Here is a 24,593-nt window from a genome sequence, read left to right as displayed (position 1 = left end):
GGAAAGAGCCCATCAGTTTCTCTCTTAGATATTATCTTTCAGCTTGAATCCTCATTGGCTGCTAGAGTCTAGGGTCTGAAGTCATTACCCAGAACAATGCTCCATCTTCATTGAAAAAAAAAAAAAATCTCTTAAATTCTTCATTGGAGAGTCAACCTGAGCTCAGGAAGCTGGATCTCAGTGAAAATGAAATCCCAAAGAAGCCCTGACTATTTTGCACAAAGCCTCCCCATCATCTCTCTAAACTGTTCATTTAAATGTTGTACTTTATTCTTGCTGAATACTTGGATGGTTCCCAATTTGCAGTTTGCAAGGAAGAAATAAACATGATCTTCCTGTCTGGATTGCAAGGAGAGGTATTCATAGCAGGATCTCCCTTTGTTGTGCTCAGCTAATTGCTAATTATGTAGTGATGGATGTAGATCACGCAGTTGGTATTTCAGGCTCACGGTCTCCCAATCCATTTCTTCTACTTAAAGGAGAAAGGCTAAATATTAGGAGATTACCAACCATATCTTTATGCATGAAAATAAAGTCTAACTGGGTGGAATAACCCTTTGGAAGAGCAGAAGAGGCTTGGGGAAGGAAGATACCAGAGGTGGGTCCCACTCAGACTCTGCCCTGATTTTACAGCAGAGGATTATGGGGAAAATGTGCTGTGAGTCTCAGTCAACATGGAAGGAGCAATGGGTGCTCCAACAACCCTAGTCTCCAAATGTTTTGTTCAGAGAGGAAGAAATGTAGTACTAGCAATGTTGTGGGGAGCAAAGGCAAAAGCGAAATGAGATAAAATTAAATTTCCTTATAACCTGCAGCCCATGGACAAATACTTGAGGCAAGTGAACCTTCCTCCAGGAAACTCCCAACTGTCTTCATGCTTTGCTAGAGGGAAAAACAACCTTAGTTTGACAATAGCTAGTCCTCCTGAACCTGTGAGTCTTCTTTAGCATATGAAAGTCATTTTGGAAACTTGCCTCTGTCTTTGCTTGCCCCAACTCCAAAGTATATAATCAGTTGCTCCTCACAACCCCAGTGCAGCTCTTTGTGCCACTGGTCCTATCCCGGTGCTTTAATAAAACCACGTTTTTGCACCAAAGACGTCTCAAGGATTCTTTCTGGGCCGTCAGTTCTGAACCCTACCACTTCACACCACGTCAGTAATACTATGCCTTTGAAATGCGTGTTGAATTTTAAGCTTTTTTCACTACCTCCTTGAATTGTCTAATGACAAGATTATTGAGGGAGTCGTGTTGTTAACTCCATTTTGTACAGATTACATTAAAAACCTGCGATGCCTGGGTGGCTCAGTCAGTTAAGCATCTGCCTTCGGCTCAGGTCATAATCCCAGGGTCCTGGGATCGAGCCCCACGTCGGGCTCCTTGTTCAGCGGGGAGCCTGCTTCTCCTTCTGCTGCTCCCCCTGCGTGTGCTCTCTCTCTGCCTCTTTTTCTCTGACAAATAAATAAATAAAATCTGAAAATAAACCAAAAAACAAAAAACAAGAAAAGCTAATGATGCAACTAAGTCACCCTGCTAGCTGATGGTAATGGAGGCAGATCCCAACATCACATTTGTCATCTGTCTCGTGCTGCTATGGCCACAGCCAGGTGACTATGTTCCTTAGCATTATTTTTATGGGATTTGGAATTTGGGTTTGTAGGTTCATTTTGAATGGGGAGGTTTTTATTTATGACTTGTTTTTCTTCCTTTCTAGTGTGTCCTTGATGCTGAGAAAGTAAACATTAGCTCAGAATAGGAAAGTAAAATATCTGCCCTGCTAATTATCACTCTGGGATAACAGAGAACCAATAAAGCCAACTGCAAAGTTAAGAGGGACCAGTATTTCTCCCAAGGACACCCTGACATTGTAAAATGTCACAACAACCCCAGGTTGTAAGCCGTCTTTCTTTCACTTGTTTCCTAAAATCAGAGATTGTCTAAAATTTTGTGGTATGTAATTATATCAGCAAGAATGAACTTTCCACTTTTGCCTGGAAGATGAGTCAGTTTGCAGCCTCATTGACCAATCCAGGCACAGAGGTTCAGATCAAGGGTTTCTACACACATTTCACGTTAACTTAACTCTGCAGTTTCCAAGAAAATAAGACCCTGAGTCCACTTCCTGGTGCCAACTGTCTACACACAGTCCTGCTTAACGCTGAGCCTATCTCAACACTGGTTCATTGCACAGAAAGATACATTTCATACCTGCCAGGATGGCTATCCTCAAAAGCATGGCAAATAGCAAGTGTCGGTGAGGATGGGGAGAAATGGTAGTCCTCGTGCATTGCTAGCGGGAATGTAAAATCATGCAGCTACTGGGAAAACAGCTTGGCGGTTCTTCAAAAAGCTCAAGGCAAAATTACCATATGGCCCAGCAGTTCCACTTCTGCATATATGCCCAAAAGGATGGAAAGCAGGAACTCAAACAGGTATTTGTATACCAGTGTTCATAGGAGCATTACTCCTGATAGCCAAAATGTGGAAACAACCCAAGTGTCCATTGATCAATGAATGAAAAAACAAAATGTGATATAGACATACAATGGAATATTATTGAGCCTGAAAAAGGAAAGAAATTCTGAGACATGTCACAACATGGATGAACCTTGAGGACATTATGCTAAGTAAAACAAGGCAGTCCCAGAAGGACAGATACTGAATGATCCCACTTCCATGAGATCCTAGAGTAGTCACAGAGACAGAAAGTAGGAGAGTGGTTGCCAGGGACTAGGACGGGTGTTGGGGGGGGAAGTAGGGAGAGGAGGAGTTAATTTTGAAGAGATATGGAGTTTCAGTTGTGCAAAATGAAGAGTCGTGGGAATGAATGGATGGTGGGGATGGTTGTACAAAATGTGAATGGACCTAATGCCGTTGAACGCCTAATACACTTCTAAATGGTGAAGATAGCTAAAAAACAAACAAAAAACCTCTTTATTTAAATGCCATTTGACCTCCACCCTTCCCCAGGCTTGTACTAATTCTATTTTTCCCTTTTGTTTGGTGAGACACTCACCATTATTCTGGGATGCCGCCACCTCATAGCGATAAGACAATAAACCTGACTTTATCAGACTATGTTGGTCCCTGGTGAACTTTGGTTGATGGGACTATGAAAGTAGTCACTCTTCTCTGTCTGGGAAACCAGATCTTATTATAATGGACTTTGGGGAATACTGGCACACAGTGACCCTGGGAGATATTGCAGATCTGTTCACTGAGACAGAGGGAAAACTAAATTCAGGCCCCATTTGAGGACTAGTTTATTCTCCCCTCTCCCAGGGCCCCGAGTGTCCATAAGCCATGGCTCCAGGCAGAGAGGCTGGGCAGCAATGTGTTCAGCATCATTTCAAGAACAGAGGAGCCCGGGATGCCTGGGTGGCTCAGTGGGTTAAGCGTTTGCCTTTGGCTCAGGTCATGATCCTGGGGTCCTGGGATCGAGCCCCGCATCGGGCTCCCTGCCCAGTGGGGATCTTGCTTCTCCCTCTGCCTGCTGCTCCCCCTGCTTGTGCTCTCTCTCTCTCTGTCTGACAAATAAATAAATAAAATCTTAAAAAAAAAAAAAAGAACAGAGGAGCCCACACTGATCCCTGTGCTCTCCATCCACCTGGCTGCAGGCCCATCTAGGGAAAGCACTGCTCATTCTTGTCATTCTGAAATGGTGACTCTTCAGGCAACACCGCTGGCTTCCTGACCCCGATCCCAGCTGGGCTTCAGCCTCTGACTCCCACTATTCCGAAGTCCTGTTTTGCTTCTGGTCCACAAAGATATCTATCTTGTTTTTTTCATATTGACTACACCTATTTGGTTATCTCTCATTGCTGTTGGATTTTTTTTCATTGCTGTTGGTTTTGATCAGGGGTTGAGGATGAGAAATAGGGAATATGGCAAAGCATGAAGATACTGTGTCCAAGAAGTTCTGGTTCAAAAACTTTAACAACACTAGCTCTAAAAGACTAGGGAGCCTCTCAGCCATAGACTTTAAAATGAAAATACTACTAGGGCGCCTGGTGGCTCAGTGGATTAAGTGTTCAACTCTTGGTTTCGGCTCAGGTCATGATCTCAGGGTCCTGAGATGGAGCCTCGTGTCAGACTTGGTGCTCAGCATAGAGTCTGCTTGTCCCTCTCCCTCTGCTTCTCCCCACACTCTCTTTTCTCATAAATAAATAAAATCTTTGGAAAAAGAAGAAAATGAAAATACTATTAAGCTATCAAATAGGTGCAAAACCATCTATAAAATAGGTGCCAAAAAGATGTTCTGATTTTCTAAAATGAAGACTACTTTGTTTTTTCGGAGGGGGGAGAATATCAACCCTCAAGTTCTTTCCATTTTCTTTGCTGTCTCCACTTTGCTGGTTTCACCAATGAGGTGACCCAATATGGCGCCACCACAAGTGGGTAAGTATATACAGGTCTTGTATAATAGTACCCTAATCCTGGTAATTGGTGAGATGATCAGTTTGAGGAATAGTGACTTTGGCCTGGAGGACAATAAATAGTGTTAATTTTTGGATTTTACAGTAAGGACCATCAACTAAAATCATGAGCAACCAATAACATGATTAACAATTGCATACAGAGTCTTAAATAACTCTTCCAATGCCAAGCTTCAATTCTGGTCTACTTTGGTCAGCTGTACATTTGATGGAAAACAAACAAACAAGCTCAATTGTTCTTAGAGCCTACCTCGGCAAAACTGTGAAGTTAGCGAAGTTACTTTATGGTGCTTTTCCTTTTTCTTACACAATTCCTTTTTCTTTCTTTGGGTATCTCTCCTATGTCTTGTTCATGTAGACCCTTAGAAAGAAACAGGCACAGTGTAGGGGAAAGGCACTAGATGGGGAGTTCAACACATTGGACTTTAGTTCCAGTTCAGCCAACAGTTAGCGCTGTGACCTTGGATGGCATCTTTGGGTCTCAATTTAACTTATCTAATAAATTTCAGGAAAAGGAGTAGTTGCACCAGTAAGATCTCTTTTGGGTGCACATTTCAGTAGTTTTAGGATATATCATTCCCACTAGTATGTTAGCTGATGAAGAGTCATTTTTCTCTCAGAGACTTAACAGGGAAATCTTGGAAACCAGAAAATGTTCAAATCCTTAAATTTTTAACGATGATAATTTCAGGCACCATGGTTTTTCTGTGGCAATCTTTCAAGACACCCTTAAATCACACACACAAAAATGATTTATTGATTTGAAAATCCAGAGTGGGGAAAGAAAGGGAAACATGATTTTTAATTTGCTAGCTTAATTACTTCCACCAGTTTGAAATGTTGACTGTGTGTCAGACACCGATGTGACGGCTCGGTGATCCCTTTCTCTTTGAAAAAAAGTGCATTCTGTGTCACTCTCCGTTTTTCCTCCATTTTCCTCTTGTGTTTATTTATGACGTTCACGATATACATTGCTTGTAGTTAAATTTGTGTTGCTAAATAATACCGTTGTAAATTAGGTACCGCCATTCCCTGGTCTTGTTTAGATCTCATCAGTGGAGCTCTATTAACACGGAGATATTTTCAGTCACAGATAAATTGCTCTGTTCAATATGCATTTCAGTAATTTTCTGATTTAGACATGTGGTTGGTAATGGGCATAATAATTCAGGAAGGGTGAGTTGAGGGGAGGGAATATCCTGAAAGGCTTGTATCTTTAGCAACATCCCCAAAGAGTCACTATTTTCCACTACATGGTGTCTTCGTATATTTGAATAAATAAAAGTTAATTATCTTTATAAAACAGTGTTAGAGACAGTGTCAGCAATTTTGTTCTCTTTGTATATTCTGCTGTCAGTTTGAATTCAGATTGGCTTGGCAAGGAGTTTTGCCCCAGGGGCCCATTTTAGTAGTGGCATTTCTGATTTGTCATAATTTACTGGAATACATGAACTATTAAAACTGGGATTTCAGAGGCCAACTCTTGGAAGAAAGGCATTGATGGTTGGATTTGTGGCTTGATTTCTGCTTGTGGTCTCTCAAGTCTTCGTTTTTTCATAAAGTCTTTTCTGGTAATTTCCTTTGTGTTTATATATATATTTTTTCCATCTTTTTCAAGAGTATGAGTGTCTTGATGGAGAGACTTAGTTTACTTAAAGGATCCAATCCCAGTATGCACAATTAGTATGTGCATAACAGATTAAATAGACTTTTCTATCTAAACCCAGAAACACAGTACTTGTCCAAAGAATACACACACACACACACACACACACACACACACCTGAGAAGTGGTTTATTGATTGGTTGCTTTGTTTTCAAAATGCCAAACAAATGGTCTGAATGATTTTTTCTCATTATTGAATTTATATATGTGTATGTGGGGGTAGGGAGGTAGGCATTTAATCAACTATCCTGACAGGTTGTTTTTGCCTTCTGAAAACAGTTTTAAATAAATAATAATAAAAAAAAAAACACCTGGATCTATTAGCTGATACGAAATTGCTTTAACCCCACGCACTGCATAAAATGTGGTATGTGTGTGTTTTCACATGCACACAATATTGAAATTATAAGAGGGAAAAGAACTTGACCATTGTTTTTTAAGGTGCTTTTCTCTCTTTTGAAAAAAATAAAATAGTCATACATGTTATGAAAAGTAAACACTATAGAAAATAATAAAATAACCAAAAAACTCATTTTCTTTAACCCCGTGGAACTACTTTTCAGAAAAAATAAGTATTAACTGCTCCTTGTACAGCCTTCCAGAGATGTTTAATGGATGCACACACACATACACACATTCTATAGACTGTTCATTGCTTGAATGTTGACAATAATGAACATCTTTTCATATCAGCAAATGTACTTCTATCTTTTTCATTTTCATGGCTGTAAAGTAGTTCCTGGTAATGTATCAAATTTAAACAGTCTCATATTATTTTAAATCTAATACTTGTTATTATGAACAAAGCCATGTATGAACATCCATAACCTTGCACACTTCCATAAAGTATATTTATTTTAAATTTTGGCAGATACTGTTAAAAGAGAATGCCAATTTACATTTCCACCAATAGTATTTGAAAGTGTTTGTTTCCTTATATCCTTACCAATGCTGAGTTTTATCAAGATTTAAAATTTTTTGCCAATCTGATACAGAATTTGACGTCTCTACTGTTTTGAGATGTCTTTCTTTAATTATGAACAATGTCGAATGCATTTTTTATATTTATTGGCCACTTATATTTCTTTGGTCTATGAGCTTCCTGTTCATACTTTTTACCCATTTTAATTCTTGTCTTATGGATTTGTAAGAGTTTTTGTGTATAATAAGGAAATTAGTCCACCGTGATATTCATTTGTTCATTATTAAAAAACTATTTATTGAGTGGCTATTGTGTTGCAGACATTAGAGATAGTGCAATGAACAAAATAAATACAATCCTTGCTCTCATCGAACTTACATTTATTGGGAAGAGACAAAAAATAAACAAGGTAAATAAGCAATGTAGCTAGTATGTAGGCTAAGTGAGATGATGTGGCGAGAGCTTGAGAAAGGTCTCTTGTGATTGCTTCTATTCTCTCAGCAAGGTAGAAGACAACATCATTTACTGAAGGTGAGGGTCAGGGGGATGTTGGAGGTTTGAGGAGAGAGGACAAGGCATGAAATAGTTGCATATGACAGAGGGAGAGGAAATGGACTAGGGACATGGAGAATGATTACCCTGAAACACCAGGAAAATGATGTGATTAGTCTTGAGTGTAATGTGACACCAGTCACCACATTTAGGTGTTGTTGTTGCTGTTGTTGTTGGAGTCAAGTTCAACTGCACAGCTACACATGGGGAGTTAGTGGAAAGAGGGATCTTGCCACATGTATTTTGGTATAGGTACTATACAAAATACCACAAGTGGGTGGCTTAAACGGAAATTGATTTTCTCCCAGTTGTGGGAGTTAGAAATCCAAGAGGAAGATGCCAGCAGGTTGGTTTTTCGTGAGACCTTTGTCTTTGACTTGCAGATAGCCACCTTCTCTCTGTACCCCACATAGCCTTACCTCTGTGCACATGCATCCCTGGTATCTTGTCCTCTTCTTTTGAGGACACAAATTCTATCGGATTAGGACCCCACCCTTATGACCTCTTTAACCTTAATTATCTCTGTAATGACCCTATCTCCAAATATAGTCACATTGGGGTGAGGGCTTCAACATATGAATTTGGGGGGGGGGTACATAATTTAGTCCACAACACCAGAAATAGTTTGAAGAAATAAGAGGGACAAGTGAGTTGAAGACAAGATGCAAAGGAATGATGAAATATGGAATTTAAGGTAAGTAAAAAGGGAATCAAAAACTATAGGTAAGTAAAAGACAGTAAGCTTAATGTTCCTCCTTATCTCTGTAGTAAAAGTCAAGGAAATGTTGGAGGTGGGAAACTAGAGAGAGCCAGGTGGAAACAAAGGAACAGGTAGTAAAAAAGCATAATGCCTGTTATTGGACCGTGGAGGGGTTGCAGTTATTGGTAATGAGATGTTTGACCATGGGAGAGTCAGGAGCTGGGATAAGGTGAAGGACAAGATCGTTGGAGGAAAAGAGGTCAAAGAACACAGATGTCAGAAGGTTACAAGGATCACCTCTGCATATGTTGAAATCACAAAGAATTATGACAAGCATAGTGTTAAAAAGAGGAAAAGAAGCCAACTGGGACCTCAAAAGTCTTTGGGAAATGGAGGGAGGTGGTCTGGGCCAATGAATGACTGTGACAAAGAAGGTCAGTTTTAGGACATGAGTTCTGAAGTTGGGGAGAAATAACCAGTCATGACAATGAGAGGCAGGAGGACACCCGCCTGATTTCCGGGTCTAGAGATTAAGAAGGGGAAGAGGGAAAACAGATGCCCCTGGGCAGGGCTGAGAGGAAGCGCTGTGCTCAAGGTCAACCAGGTTGCAGTGAGAGCAGGAAGTTGATTGAAATACTCAGAGAAAAAACTAAGCATATCGGAGCTCTGCATTTGACTGACAGCATGGTGGGACAGTTTTAGGAATTAGAGATGGGTGAGAAGTGGGGCCAGAAATGGGAATGAAGGTTTAGATAATGAGGGAAATCTGGGCTTCTTGAGGTGATCCAGATAAATGGGGTTAAAGATAATAATGGAAATTAGTGTTAATGATCTCAAAGAGGTTAATGGGGGTGCAGCTCTGAGAGTGGGGCAAGGGGGTATGGGGGACTGAAACTGGGAAAAGGGAACTTTGTCATGAGCATAAAAAGTTTTAAGGTAACTTTTAACTCCTGCTGTTAGGAATGTTGAGGCCAGGTGAAGGGTGGTCATATACAATATTCAGATTGCTTTTGATTTTATTAATATATATTTATATTACAAATATTTGCCAAAGTTTTTATGTGGTCAAATTTATCAATATTTTTTCCACTATGGCTTTTAGTAATTTTTATGCTTGGGATTATCTTTCCTATTTCAAAATCATAAATTTTTTTGAAAAAAACATTTAAAACTGTTTTATTTTACTATTTTTGTTATTTTTCATTTGGAGTCTGTTTTGGATTAATGAGTATGTAGGTATCAACATGGGTTGATTCCGACACTGGTTCTGGCGCTGGACTGGGATGCTTTGTCGGTGGAACCATGTTGAACCAGCAGAGCTGTCCTCTGCTGAGCACACACACCATCTCGTGTTATCCTCCGCACAATCCTGTGTGGCAGGCATTTTTATAATCTTCGTTTTCAGATAAGAAATGGAGCCTTAAAAAGATTAAGTAATTAACTTGCACACCGATTGGATATTCACTCAGTATATCCTGTGCCTGGGACTCAATCCCTTTGTGGGACTCCAGAGCTTCTGAATGAGTGAAAGAGCTGCGTGCTACCCGGTGACTTCTTGCAGCAAAATTTCCTTGTGTGGGAGGTCCATATGGCACCAAGAGCTTCTTACAGTATGTGTGACCTTGGGCGAGTTATCAGATATCTCTGAGTCTTTGGGCTTACATCTGTAAAACTAAGATAATGAACTGCTCAACTACCTCACAGGGCTTTTGAGAGGATTAAAGAAAATAATGTATGCAAAAGACATAAAGGGCGCCAGAATAAGTTAGTAAGAGATACTTTGTCTTCTCTTTTCCCTCCTCACCTGTTCCATGAAGACAGTGGGTTGTCCTCAGAGGCCTATCTGGCTGCTCTGACCAGAGAGGAAACCAAGCAGGAGCTCCAGAGATAAATATCCAATGGGATGGCAGGTGGAGGCAGGATTATCTATCGCTTGTACCATTTCCACAAGGATCCCAAATAAATAATGATCTTAAATATACCATATCATTGCTTTTATCTCCTATATGCATTTTGGGGGGAGGGATGACCTCATAGAGTGCCCTAGAAAGGGGGAAGCAACCAGAAATTATCTCTTGCTTCTCCTAAAGGGACTATCATTTCTTGCCACAAGTTCTCACAGTGTGCACACTGGCTTCCAAGTTCAAGAGAAAAACAGCCCCTTAGAGATTCTTTTCTTTTGCTTTTTTGGCACTGCTAACACCATGATCAAATGACTTCAATGTTCTGTGCTCTGGCGATTAGACTGCAGTTCTTGTGGCTGGTGAAAGGAGATGGGGGAGGAAAAGTGGTTCCGCACTTTTGGAGTGTGGTTTTATAGAACTCTGTGTCTTTATCTCGTTCAACTCTCAGATACGAAGTAAGTATATGTTTAACACCTAAGACATGTGAGGAACTAGGGCATTTGGGTGAGAACAGTCCCTGGAGCGTTCTAAGCTCTTCTAGACTAGTGGCGAGGCAAACAGGTAAAACATGGCAGCTACCTTGGATGGTTGGTAATTTGAGATGGGTAAACATGGAGTGTCAAGGGAGTGCAAGAAAAGATGCCTAGCCCGTCTGGGAATCCGTGAATGGGTTGGTAGTGGGCAGAAGCTGCCAGAGAAGGTATCCCGGGGTCAAGTCTTGGAAGGTGACCAGTTAGCCAGACTGAGAAGGAACACATGGTCTTTCTTATCCTAAGAGTCAAACCTGCTTTTGGAAAGTCTTTCCTGAGTACTTAATCCCATTACAAGTTCCACAGACAGTATTTAATTTCATTTTCACACTAACCTTGTGAGATACATATTTTAGAAATAAAGAACTAAAGAGATTTTGGGCCAATTTTTCTAACGTTCTACTGCTAGTCAAGGGAGCGGTTGGGATTTGAATCCAGGTCAGACTTTGAAATATTTGGTCTTTTATCGGGCCAACCTAATTTTACATAGTTCCCAGTAATATTTGCATTCACCACAGAGCAATTCTATTGATCACCAAGACATCATAGAATCTTAAGATTGAACTGAGATATAATTTACATATGAATGTTTTGGGGACTTACTTGAAAAGAACAAGAAAGGAATCTTTCTGTGTGTGATTCGAGGTTGTAGCGATGTAAACGGCATCCGTGAGAATATGACTATTTTGGCCAAAAAGTGTATATGGATTAGGTCTGAAAAATAATGCAAAGCATATGCCATTATCAGAGTTGACTTTGTGTTATTTTAATTCTGTGCCCTATGCTATGACTCTAAACCAAGTTAGGCGTATCTGTGTGTATGTGCACTTAAATTAAAATTTCAATTAAGTGTAAAAAATTGGATTAAGATCCATGTGACCCCCTTTTTATTTTCTGTCACATCACTCAAGCTTCATAATACCCCTGTGAATGTCCCTGTTACCTGTTATTGGTAAGGTGGGTAGCATCTTCACTTTATAGACGAAGAACTGTGGTTCCGTAACTCGCTCAAAGTCTTAGCTGAGGGCAGTGGCGAAATTATCATGAGGACACAGCAGTTTCAGAAGCACAAGGAAATTTATGAGCCAGGCACTTGCTTGGAATTTTCACCCAATTTCTATTTAATTTCTAGAATAGCCCTGGAATGTAGGTGTCTCCCCTACTTTTGGAAATGGGAAAACTGAAGCTGAGAGAAGCAATAGGACCATGGGGAAGAGTGTAACATGGCTGGGTTCGCATGTGAGCCCCGTTTTCCAAAGCCACACATCGTCCTGCACATTCCTGTGAGCTACCTATATTTTCCAGCTGTATCCTGACAGCATAGTGTCCATCACACTGGGGGTGTTCTTTTATGCCCTCTTTTGTGGAACGCCTAAGTGATCATAGACTGTGTCCTTCGGTGACTAGCAAGGAAGGCAACAGGAATATTAACAGTAGTGGAGGGGAGTTGGTCCACTGCTATGGGAGAAGGTAAGGCCAGGGGAGTGAAATACTACCAAATAAAAGCTCATCTGGAAAAAAGAAGTAGCAAAAGTATTATTGCAAATATAGCTGAGTTCTATACTCAGAGTCCATAAGCATGGCGTTCAAGTGCTTCTCTGGGCCCCCAACTGCCTTTATAGAAGGGCTCTGACTTTGCCCTTACCCCCAACATCCTTAAACAAAACACCCTTGCCCATTGTCTGACTCTGCAAGAATTGCAAGGTCTCTCCAAATAATATCTAGACTAGCGCCCCAATACAAAATACCTTTCCTTATTTATTTATTGAGATGCCATTTGTCATAGATGACCGGATCACATTGGCTTTGATTGGATTCTCAGTTTTGCAGCAAACTTGATTAAATAGTTATTCTGCACAAGAGAGGACATTATGAACTTTCCATTAGATGGCAGAGAAAACCCGCTGTTGTGTGACGGTCTCCACACCCAAGGGTTTTGGTCCTGGGTTCTGGTTCTGCCCACTAATCACTGTCTGTATGAACCAGGCTACTGAGCATCTTACCCTGGACATCTGCAAGTCTAAGACATTCTCTGGATCTGTCTATGGCCTAATTGTGTCCTTATGGGATATTCAGGAATGTGTGGGAGTGTATGGGGTCATCAAAATGATTGAGGGGATGCCACTGGCATTTAGCCCTTAGAGACGAGGGATGATAAATGCCATGCAATGCGGGGGTCAGTCTCCTGCCACAAGAACACATATTCTAACCAAGATTGGAACTGTCTCTCCATTGAGAAACACGGATTGAAATCCTCCCCAGTTTTTGTGTTGTCTAATTTTAAGACAGTGACTGAGAGGCAAATTACAGTTCTGTTAACTTCGACAAAGTCAACAAGCAAGGATGTTAAATGTAGGCTAGCTACTGGCAAAATGCCTTCCAACAAGCAGAAACAACAACAACAAAATGGGAGTATTCATTACTAGTGCTCTTTGCAATGCACGCTGGCAAAGAAGTTGCTAAAATACCATTCATTACTGTAGCACATTTTCTATTAATTATCGTAGACGGTTTCTAAGGCAATAGCTCGAAAGCCACATGGAACATTAATTCTGCTAATGAATTCAGTGACTGTATGTTCCCAAGCTTCTTACCATGATCTTAGCTTCATACCACTTTGGATCCTATGAAAAAGTGCCCAAGACTTGGTAAACTTGCCTTTATACCACTGAGTTTCTTTCGTAACAGGAGAGCTATATATGCTCCAGACTTAGTGCTGCCTAATGATTTCATGTCGCCATTAAAGCTAATTGTCAATAAGGATAATGAAAATGACTCTGAGACATTTTAGTAATTTGAATCATCATAAGCCTCTTGGTAAAAAAATTCTAGTTGAAGACACATGAAAAAGTGCTCCACATCGCTCGGCATCAGGGAAATCCAAATGAAAACCTCAATGAGATACCACCTCACACCAGTCAGAATGGCTGAAATTAATAAGTCAGGAAACGACAGATGTTGGCGGGGATGTGGAGAAAGGGGAACCCTCCTACACTGTTGGTGGGAATGCAAGCTGGTGCAGCCACTCTGGAAAACAGTATGGAGGTTCCTCAAAAAGTTGAAAATAGAGCTACCATACGACCCAGCAATTGGACTACTGGGTATTTACCCCAAAGATACAAATGTAGGGATCCAAAGGGGTACGTGCACCCCAATGTTTATAGCAGCAATGTCCACAATAGCCAAACTATGGAAAGAGCTAAGATGTCCATTGACAGATGAATGGATAAAGAAAATGTGGTATATATATATATATATATATATATATATATATATACACAATGGAATATTAGGCAGCCATCAAAAGGAATGAGATCTTGCCATTTGCAGTGATGTGGATGGAACTGGAGGGTGTTATGCTGAGCGAAATAAGTCAATCAGAGAAAGACACATATCATATGATCTCACTGATATAAGGAATTCTTAATCTCAGGAAACAAACTGAGGGTTGCTGGAGTGGGGGGTGGGGTGGGAGGGATGGGGCGGCTGGGTGATAGACATTGGGGAGGGTATGTGCTATGGTGAACGCTGTGAATTGTGCAAGACTGTTGAATCACAGATCTGTACCTCTGAAATAAATAATGCGATATATGTTAAGAAAAAAAAAAGGAAGAAGAAGAAGATAGCAGAAGGGGAAGAATGAAGGGGAGGAAATCGGAGGGGTAGACGAACCATGAGAGATGATGGATTCTGAAAAACAAACTGAGGGTTCTAGAGGGGAGGGGTGTGGGAGGATGGGTTAGCCTGGTGATGGGTATTAAAGGGGCACGTTCTGCATGGAGCACTGGGTGTTATGCACAAACAGTGAATCATGGAACACTACATCAAAAACTAATGATGTAATGTATGGTGATTAACATAACAATTAAAAAATTTTTTAAAAAAAGATGCTAGTTAACAGAGCCATCCCAGGCCAGTTCTATTGCTGTTCAGAATGCATCCCACTTGTAGCCCTTTGTGCCTTGTGAGATAATAGGGTTCTGAAGCTTTTGATTTATTTATTTAAAAGATTTTATTTATTTATTTGAGAGAGAGACAGAGCATGAGCGGGAGGGGCAGAGGGAGAGGGAGAAGCAGGTTCCCCACTAAGCAGGGAGCCAGACGCGGAACTCGATCCCAGGACCCTGGGATCATGACCTGAGCCAAAGGCAGACGCTTAACCGACTGAGCCACCCAGGTGCCCCTCCAAAGCTTTTTATTTATTTATTTATTTATTTATTTATTTATTTATTTATTTAAAGATTTATTTATTCACTTGAGAGAGCGAGAATGAGAGAGAGTACATGAGAGGGGGGAGGGTCAGAGGGAGAAGCAGGCTCCTCACTGAGCAGGGAGCCCGATGCAGGACTCGATCCCGGGACTCTAGGATCATGACCTGAGCTGAAGGCAGTTGCTTAACCAACTGAGCCACCCAGGCGCCCCCCTCCAAAGCTTTTTAAAGACAATAAAATCTATTTTAAAATATAGGCATACACACAAATGTTGTTACTGACCAAAGCAAAGTTTTGAAATCCAACTCCCATTTCATTCCATTGAAAAATAGGTAAAGCAACCTACTCCTCCCACATTTGGGATTGGGGCTAGGAACACCGGTGGGGGTTCTTTCTTGCCCACTTTTTAAGGCTACTTAGCCTCATTTCCTCATTTTCTCTGGGCTTGAGTATCCATTAACATCACCACATGTTTGATCCACACATGGTCAGCTCCACTACCCCAACAAAACCTCGATTTTGTTTGGAGCAGCCATGAGTCCAGCCTCGGGTAATGGATTGTGACTGATCATGATCAGTCGTGACAAGCCTGGTCCCCAGTTGCCCAGCTTTTTTTTGCAGAGAAGAGTTGCCATGTTCACTAGTTATGGTGATGAGATCTTGACCTAGAGGGAATTCCTTTGTAGGGCTTTCTAGGAAAGCTCCTTGTATGAAAAAACAAAACATGATGCCTGGAGACAGAGCAGCCATGAGGTGACCATGAGGTGGGGCAGAATGATCCAAATAGCCTGCCTCCCTATGGCATCTTAACGTGTCTGTCTAGACCTATCTGCTCAACTCAGGACTTCTTGGAATGTATTAAAAAAAATTTAAAAAATCAACCTTGGGTGCCTGGGTGGCTCAGTTGGTTAAGCGACTGCCTTCGGCTCAGGTCATGGTCCCGGAGTCCTGGGATCGAGTCCCACATCGGGCTCCCGGCTCAGTGGGGAGCCTGCTTCTCCCTCTGACCCTCTCCCCTCTCATGCTGTTTCTCTCTCTCTCTCTCAAATAAATAAATAAATAAATAAAATCTTTAAAAAAAAATAAAAATAAAAAAATAAAAAATCAACCTTTATTTGCTTAAATCATTGTAGTAAAATTTTTTGTTATTTACCATCAGGTATAAACTTGCCTGATATTATCATGTTTTATGCTAAACTGAAGATATAACTCTGGAGGGTGGGTCTTGGAAATTTTGGCATGAGAATATTGCCCACAGCACTATAGTGTAGTGAACTTAACAGTAACATTTTAAAGTTTTTATATGTGAAACACTCCTTCCTTCTCCAGCTGGTGGAGATTTGGCTGCATCGAGCTTATCTGGATAGAGTAGCCTCTGCCATTGCCCCAGATGGGCTTCAAGGAGCCAAAGTGTCATATGATAGGAATGTAAAAATGTCAGGACTGGACATCCCCAAGGTATCACTTCCATAGGAAAATGATACAGCTGGGAGAAGAAAAGAAAACAAATGGATGAAATTGAATTGAACTGAACATATGGGAATATAGTTGTGAGTTGAGTTGTACATATGTCATATTATTCAAGTGACTAAAGAAGGTATAATGGTACTTCCCAAAGGAAATAATTCACATTTTTTATTATTGGGTTTTAAAGTATACCTGAAAAAACAATGGACCTTAGTCAACATTTCTGAATCCTATTTATACTCCACAATCTTACTCAGTCTCTCTTGAGTGGCAGTTTCTCAACTATAAAATGGGGATAATAACTATGTCTCGTCTACACAGAATTGCTGTAGAAATCAAGTAAGATGAAATGTACAAAATCCCATTTTATACTATATTTGCTATGCAAATGTGAGATGCCATCAACATCATCATAATCACATTCCAAGTTTTACAAAACAGATGTGATCATAATTACCATCCTATCAATTTGGTTTTGAAGACAAATCTTTGGTTTATTTCCGTTGAAGTAGCCTCTTCCAGGTTGAGTGATCTCCCACAAGATAGATGTTGATGCGTGGATTCTCTGGCTCTCCCTCCACAAGGCTCCTTTAGACAAATATTGGTATGTGTCTGCCCTTGATTGCATTCAAGAGAAACGATCCTTACTATTCCCAGAACTTCGAGCAAAAAAGGTGTTCCATATTGAATAGCGCAGAACCCAGTGATGATCTGAATCATCAGATCCTTCTTTTGCAGCTGGAACAGGAGAAAAGCCAGAGATGGATAGGATAACAGAGAGGCCCAGAGAAGAAGTACAAAGAGAAAAAGCAGTGAACAGAAGCCAGGGACAGTCAGAGCCATGAGGAAGCGGAAACAGAGAGAGAGAGAGAGAGAGAGCAGAGAGACATGGTTGCAGCACTTGGCAGTGGCCGAAGTGAAGGATAGACAGGAGCCAGGTCCTGTGAATGACAGAGTAAAGCAGCGATCAGTGAGGAGATGACAAGGCAAGTTGTCCCATGATTGTCACATGAGTTGTCACATTTATTCCAGGTTTGTCAGACTAGAGCAGAGAGCCACTGATGTGTTCTGATCAGCGCCGAGGTCCCTGCAGTTCCAAAAGGGACTGAATGAGCAGCATTCAGAGATTCCTGTTCATTCTTCCTCTTGTATTTCTTATTGTCTATCATCTGGTGTAAACTACCTCCGCCCAATCAGCCTGCAAAGTGCTAATATAGTCTCCATTGATATATTTACATGTGCTCATAGGTTACTTGTGAATATTTTAAATGAGAGGATCCATTTGTCCTGTTTGGTAATTTCCCCCCTCACATATATCATAAATATCTTCCCATATTAATAAATATACTTCTCTCAGTTTTAATGGTGGATCCAATGTGTGCAGAAAACTTCCTCTTCTTGCCTAATATACAGAGAAATGACAGATGAAATCATGAAAGGATATGAAAACTATATAGGTGTGCTTAAAAATAGGAAAGAAGGGGCCCCTGGGGGGCAAAGTCGGTTAAGCCTTCGCTTCTTGGTTTCTGCTTAGGTGATGATTTTCAGGGTAGTGAGATCGGCCCCGTGTTGGCTCCACACTCAGCGGGGAGTCTGTTTTAGTTTCTCTCTCCCTCTGCCCACCCCCGCCTCGTGCGTGCGTGCATGCTCTCTCTCTCTCAAATAAATAAATAAATCTTAAAAAACAATACAATAGGAAAAGTAAATCATTGTGAACAGAAACTAAAGGAACCCAAAGCATTCTGGGAAAGGAGCATAAATAGCAGCAAGGGGAGGCTGACACTTTGTGGTCCACTGGGAGCTGCCAATATATACCATATATAGAGGGAAGCTGGAAAGCTATGTGAAGTTGGAAGCGGAGAACATACTTCATAGTAGACAGAGGCTGGGAAGTAGCCTGGCGGACGGTGTGAAATGGACCTGTTGCCAGGCTCCTGGAGAGGAAACAGATTCTCTCAAGATGGGGACCCGACCCATGTGACTTCAGGTCTAGGCTTGGAAATACACCATCTCTGTGGGGAGGGCCCAGAGTAGTCAGCTGCTCAGCACCATACCCTCAGTAGGGCTGGAGGGAGCCAATCCTGAAACTGAAAATTTCTAACAACAACTGATAATACAAAGCAGGGAACTTCTTACCAGGGACAAGATGTATTACAAAACCATAGCAAATCAAACAGTGTGGCATGGCAGTAAAAGAGCAAATAGATCAATGATAGAGGGCAAAGAGCTCAGAAGCACATCCGTGCACACCATGGAAACTAGATTTATGATAGAGATGGCTTTATAAATCAGTGGAGGAAAGGATCTATTGTTGAATAAATAGTATAGGGACACTTGGTTTTCAAAACAAACAAAAACTTGGGGTGTCTGGATGGCTCAGTTGGTTAAATGTCCAGCTCTTGATTTCTGCTCAAGTTATGATCTCAGGATTGTGAGATCGAGCCCCGGGTTGGGCTCCACACTGAGTGTGGAGCCTGCTTAAGATTCCCTCTCCCCCTCTCCCTCTGCCCCTACCTACCTCTCTCTCTCTCTCTCAGTCTAGAAAAAGAAATTATCCAAACCTCACAACATACATACATACATAATTGCAGATAGAATAAGGTTTTAAACAAGAGAAAAAAATAAATTTAAGGCAATTGGAATAAAATGTAGAATATTTTTTGTAATAAATAATATGAGGAATAATTAATACAGTATGTAATATTAAAAGCATAAGCTCTAAAAAAAACTTTTAAAATTTGACTGCATCAATACTGTAGAAATATTTTGGTATCAAAGACATCATCATAAAGTGAAAAGGCAAGACATAAATTAGAAGGAAATATTTACAGTTAGACAAAATATTAGCATCTGGAGGACCACTGCCCAACAGAAAGCTAAGGAAAGCCATGCATACTTTTTCATTGTGATAAAAGATCATGTAACATGAGATCTACTCACTTACCAAATTTTTAAGTGTGTAGGACAGTATTGTTAACAATATGTACATTTTTGTACAGCAGATCTCTAGAACTTTTTCATCTTGTGTGGCTGAAACTCTGTACTCACTGAATAAGAACTCCCCATTTCTCCTCCTCCCACCCCCTGTCAACCTCCAGTCTACTTTCTGTTCCTATGAATTTGACTACTTTAGATACCTCATATCAATAGGATCATGCATTATTTGTCCTCCTGTGACTGGCTTATTTCACTCAGCATAGTGTCCTCACAGTTCATCCATGTTGTAGTATAGGACAGGAGTTACTTCTTTTTGAAGGCTGAAAAGTATTTAATTGTATGTATAAATCACATTTTGTTTCTGCATATATCTGTCAATGGACATTCAGCTTGTTTCCACCTCTTGACTGTTGTAAATAATGCCTGCAATGAGCACAGGAGCACAAATATCCTTCAAGATCTTGTCTTCAATTCCTTTGGATAAATACCCAGAAGTGGGGTTGCTGTTCAAATGGTAGTTCTATTTTTTTTTAATTTTGGGAAGGAACTCGACGGTGTTTCCCCCGTGGTGGCTGTACCAAATTTATATTCCCGCCAACAATGCACAAGCATTCTAATTTCTCCACATCCTTGCCAACACTTGTTGTTTCTTGTTTTTGATTTTAGCCATTTTGACAGGTGTGAGGTGATATATCTCATTGTGGGTTTGATTTACATTTCCCTGATGGTGAGTGATATGGAGCATCTTTTCATATTACCTGTTAGCTATCTCTATGTACTCTTTGGAGAAATGTCTAATCAAGTCTTTGCCCATTTTTAAATTGGATTATCTCTTTCTTGTCACTGTTTCTTATTTCTACAAAAAATGCCACTGGGGTTTTGATGTAGATTGAATCTATAGATTGCTTTGGGAAGTATGGACATTTTAGCAATATTAAATCTTCAGAACAATGAACACAGGATATCTTTCCATTTCTTTACATCTTCTTTAATTTCTTTCAGTAATGTGCAGTTTTCAGTGTGTAAGTCTTTCACCTCCTTGGTTAACTTTATCCTAAGTATTTTATTATTTTTGGGATGCTATCGTAAATGAGATTGTTTTCTTACTTTACTTCTTGGGTTATTCATTATTAGTGTATAGAAACATGACTGTATGTTGGTTTTGTATCCTGCAACTTTGCTGAATTTGTTGACTAGTTCTACTAGCATTTTTGTGGAATCTTTAGGGTTGTCTTTATATAGGATTATGTCATCTGCAGAGAAACATCTACTTCTTTCTTTTGGATTTGGATGACTTTGCTTCTTTTGCCTCATTGCTCTTGTAGGACTTGTAGTACGATGTTGAATAGAAGACGTGAGAATGGGCGTCCACCCTTTGTTTCTGATCTTAGAGGAAAACCTTTCAATTTTCACCACTGAACGTGATGTTACTTGTGAACTTTACATATATTATTTTTATTATGTTAAAGTAATTTCCTTCTATTTCTATTTTGTTGAGTGTTTTTATTTTTATAATGACTGGATGTTGAATTTTTCCAAATGCTTTTACTGCACCTATTAAGTTGACCATGTAATTTTTATTCTTTGTTCTGTTAATGTGGTGTTATCTCGTTAATTGGTTGTCTTGCAGATGTTGACCAATCTTTGCATCCCAGGGATAAATCCCACGTGGTCATAGTCTATGATTAATATGCTGTTGAATTACACTTGATAGTCTTTTGTCGAGGATTTTCGCATCTATATTCATTAGGGATATTGGCCTGTATTTTTCTTTTCTTGTAGTGTCTTTGTTCGGCTTTGGTATCAGAGCAATGAAGGCCTCATAAAATGAGTTTGAAAGTGTTCCTTCATCTTCAAATTTGGGGGAATGTTTGAGAAGGATTGACATCTTTTTTAAAACAATGTTTGGTAGACTTCTCCACTGAAGCCATCTCGGCCCTGGTGTTTCTTTGTTGGGAAATTTTCGATTACTGATTCAATCTTCTTACTCAATATGGGTCTGTTCAGACTTTCTATTTCTTCATGACTCAGTGTTGGTGGGTTCTATGTTCTAGAAATTTATCTATTTCTTCTAGGTTATCCAATTTGTTGGCATATAATTATTCATAATAATTTCTTATAATCATTTTTATTTCTGAAGCATCAGTTGTAATATCTTCTCTTTCATTTCTGGTTTTATTTATTTGAACTTTTTCTTTTTTTCTTAGTCTAGCTAAAGATTTGTCAATTTCGTTGATCTTTTTAAAAAACCCCACTCTTAGTTTTATTTATTTTTTCTATCGTTTTTCTAGTCCCTGTTTTGTTTATGTCTGCTGTAATATTTATTATTTCCTTTCTTCAGCTAATTTGGGCTTAGTTTGTTCTTACTGTTCTAGTCACTTGAGGTGTAAAGGTAGGTTGTTTATTTGAGAACTTTCTTCTTTTTTAATGCAGACATTTACAACTATAATCTTCCCTTTTAGTACTGCTTTTTGCTACATCCAACAAGTTTTGGTGTTTTCATTTTCATTTGTCTCAAGATATTTTTAAATTTACCTTTTGATTTCTTCTTTGACCCAGGGGTTGTTCAAGAATGTGTTGTTTAGGGATGCCTGGGTGGCTCAGTTGGTTAAGCATCTGCATTTGGCTCGGGTCATGATCCCAGGGTCCTGGCATCAAGTCCCACATCAGGCTCCTTGCTCAGCAGGGAGCCTGCTTTTCCCTCTGCCTGCAGTTCCCCATGCTTGTGCTCTCTCCCTCCCCCATCCCTTCTTCCCTCTCTCTCTCTGACAAGAAAATAAATGAAATCTTAAAAAAAAAGAAAGAAAAAAGAATGTGTTGTTTAATTTCCACATTTTTGTGGATTTTCTGACTTGCCTTCTGCTATTGATTTCTAGTATCATTCTATTGTGGTCAGAAAAGGTGCTTGGCATGATTTCAATCTTCTTAAATTTGTTAAGACTTGCTTATGATCTATGTGATCTATCCTGAGGAATGTTCCTTGCATGCTTAAGAATGTGTATTCTGCTGCTATTGTATGGTATGTTCTCTGTGTTAGATCCGTTGGGTCTACAGTGTTGTTCAAGTTTTGTTTCCTTATTGATCTTCGGAATGGAGATTCTATCCATTATTGAAGGTGGGGGTGTGGAAATTTCTACTGTGTTGCTGTCTATTTATCCCTCCAGTTCCGTCAATGTTTGCTTCTCATATTTGGGTGCTCTGATGTTGGGTGTATATGCATTTATAAGTGTTATATCTTCCCGGTGAATTGACCCTTTTATGATTATATAATGTCCTTCTTTGTCTCTTGTGACAATTTTTGATGTAAAGTCTATTTTGTCTGATATAGTATAGCCACTCCTGCTCTCCTTCAGTTAACATTCATATAGAATACTTTTCTCCATCCTCACACATTCAACCCATGTGTGTCCTTAGATCTAAAACGAATCTCTTATAGACGGTATATAGTTAGATCTTCTTGTATGTTTGGATGTTCTTCTATCCATTCAGCCATTATATATTTTTTTGACTGGGGTGTTTAACCCATTTACATTTAAAGTAATTATTGATAGGGAAGGGCTTAATATTGCCATTTTGTTAATTTTCTGTCTACTTGTAGCTTTTTTGTCCTTCTTTTTGTCTCTTGCTGTCCTCCTTTGCATTCTGTTAATTTTTTTTTTTTGTAGCGACATGTTTTGATTTCTTTCTCAATTTCTTTTATGTATTTCCATACTTTTTTTCTTTGTGGTTCCCCTGGGCTAACATAAAACATCTCATAGTTATAAGGATCTATTTTAAGCTGATAACAAATTAACTTCAATTGCTTACAAAAACTCTACTTCTTTACCCTGCCCTTTTGTTATTGATGTTACAAATTACTTCTTATATTGTGCATCCATTAACATATTTTTATAGTTATGGTTATTTTTGTATTTAACTCTATACCACAATTAAAAGTGATGTATGTACCACCATTATAGTATTACGGTATTCTGTATTTGTTGAGATATTTACCTTTGCCTGTGAGCTTTGTGTTTTCATATGCTTTCATGTTGATGTCTAGCATCCTTTCATTTCAACTTGAAGGGCCCATTTTAAGCATTTCTCATAAGGCATGTCTAATGGTGATGAATTCCTTCCGGTTTTGTATCTCTGGGAAAGTATTTCTCCTTCATTTTTGAAGGACTGCTTTGCTAGATAAAGCATTCTTTGTTGGCAGGTTTTTTGTGAAGGTTTTTGTTTGTTTGTTTGTTTTGTTTTGTTTTGTTTCTTTTAGCACTTTGAATATATCATCCCATTCCCTTCTGGCCTACATTGTTTCTGCTGAGAAACTGGCAGTCTTATGTGGTTTCCTTGTATGTGGCAAGTTGGTTTTCTCTTGCTGCTTTTAAAATTTCTCTTTGTCTTTGACTTTTAAGAATTTGATTATGATGTGATTCTATGTGAACAATTTGGGGTAAATTATACTTAGAGTTCTTTGGACTTCTTGGATCTGAATGTCCAGTTCTTTTACTAAATTTGAAAAGTTTTCAGCCACTATTTCTTCAAATAGGTTTCTACCCTTTCCTCTTCTTCTGGAACTTTCATAATGTATGTGTTTATCCACATGATGGTGTCCTAAAAGTCCCATAGATTTCCTTCACTCTTTTCCTCTTGTTTTTCTTTCTACTCCTTCTCTGACTGATTAATTGCAAACGACCAACTTTTGAATTTACTGATTCTTTCTTCTGTTTGATCAAGTCTGTTGAACCCCTCTAGTGAATGTTTTTAATTCAGTTGCTGTATTTTTCAGCTCCAGAATTTGATTCTTTTTTAAAAATATACTTTCTGTATTTTTGTTGATATTCTCATTTTTGTTGATGCATCATTCTCCTGAGCTCATTGAGCTTCTTTACAACAGTTATTTTGAATTATTTTTCAGGGAATTTAAATACCTCCATTTTTTTAGGGTTGGTTTTCAGAGATTTATTTTGTTCCTTTGATTGGATCATGGTTTCCTGTTTCTTTAGGTGCCTTGTAACTTTGTGTTTGTATTTGAAAAAACAGCCACCTCTCTTAGTCTTTATGGATTTACTTCATACAGAAAAAGACCTTCACCAGTCAGTCCAACTAGAGATTCTGGAGGCCTCTCAGATCTTTTCTGTGAATGCATCCTTTCTGGACTTATGTCCAATTCCAATTAGTTAATTTTCAATTATAAGGATTTGCCAGTCTCTTTTTTTAGGAGCTCATAATCCCTTACTCTGGTTCTCTGGAGGTTCTCTGGAGCTGCCACACACTGCCCAGCTTT

Source organism: Neomonachus schauinslandi, chromosome 2 (genome assembly GCF_002201575.2).
Source record: "Neomonachus schauinslandi chromosome 2, ASM220157v2, whole genome shotgun sequence".
NCBI lineage: Eukaryota > Metazoa > Chordata > Mammalia > Carnivora > Phocidae > Neomonachus > Neomonachus schauinslandi.
The sequence above is the reverse complement of the archived record's forward strand: the minus strand, read 5'-3'. Positions refer to the sequence as shown.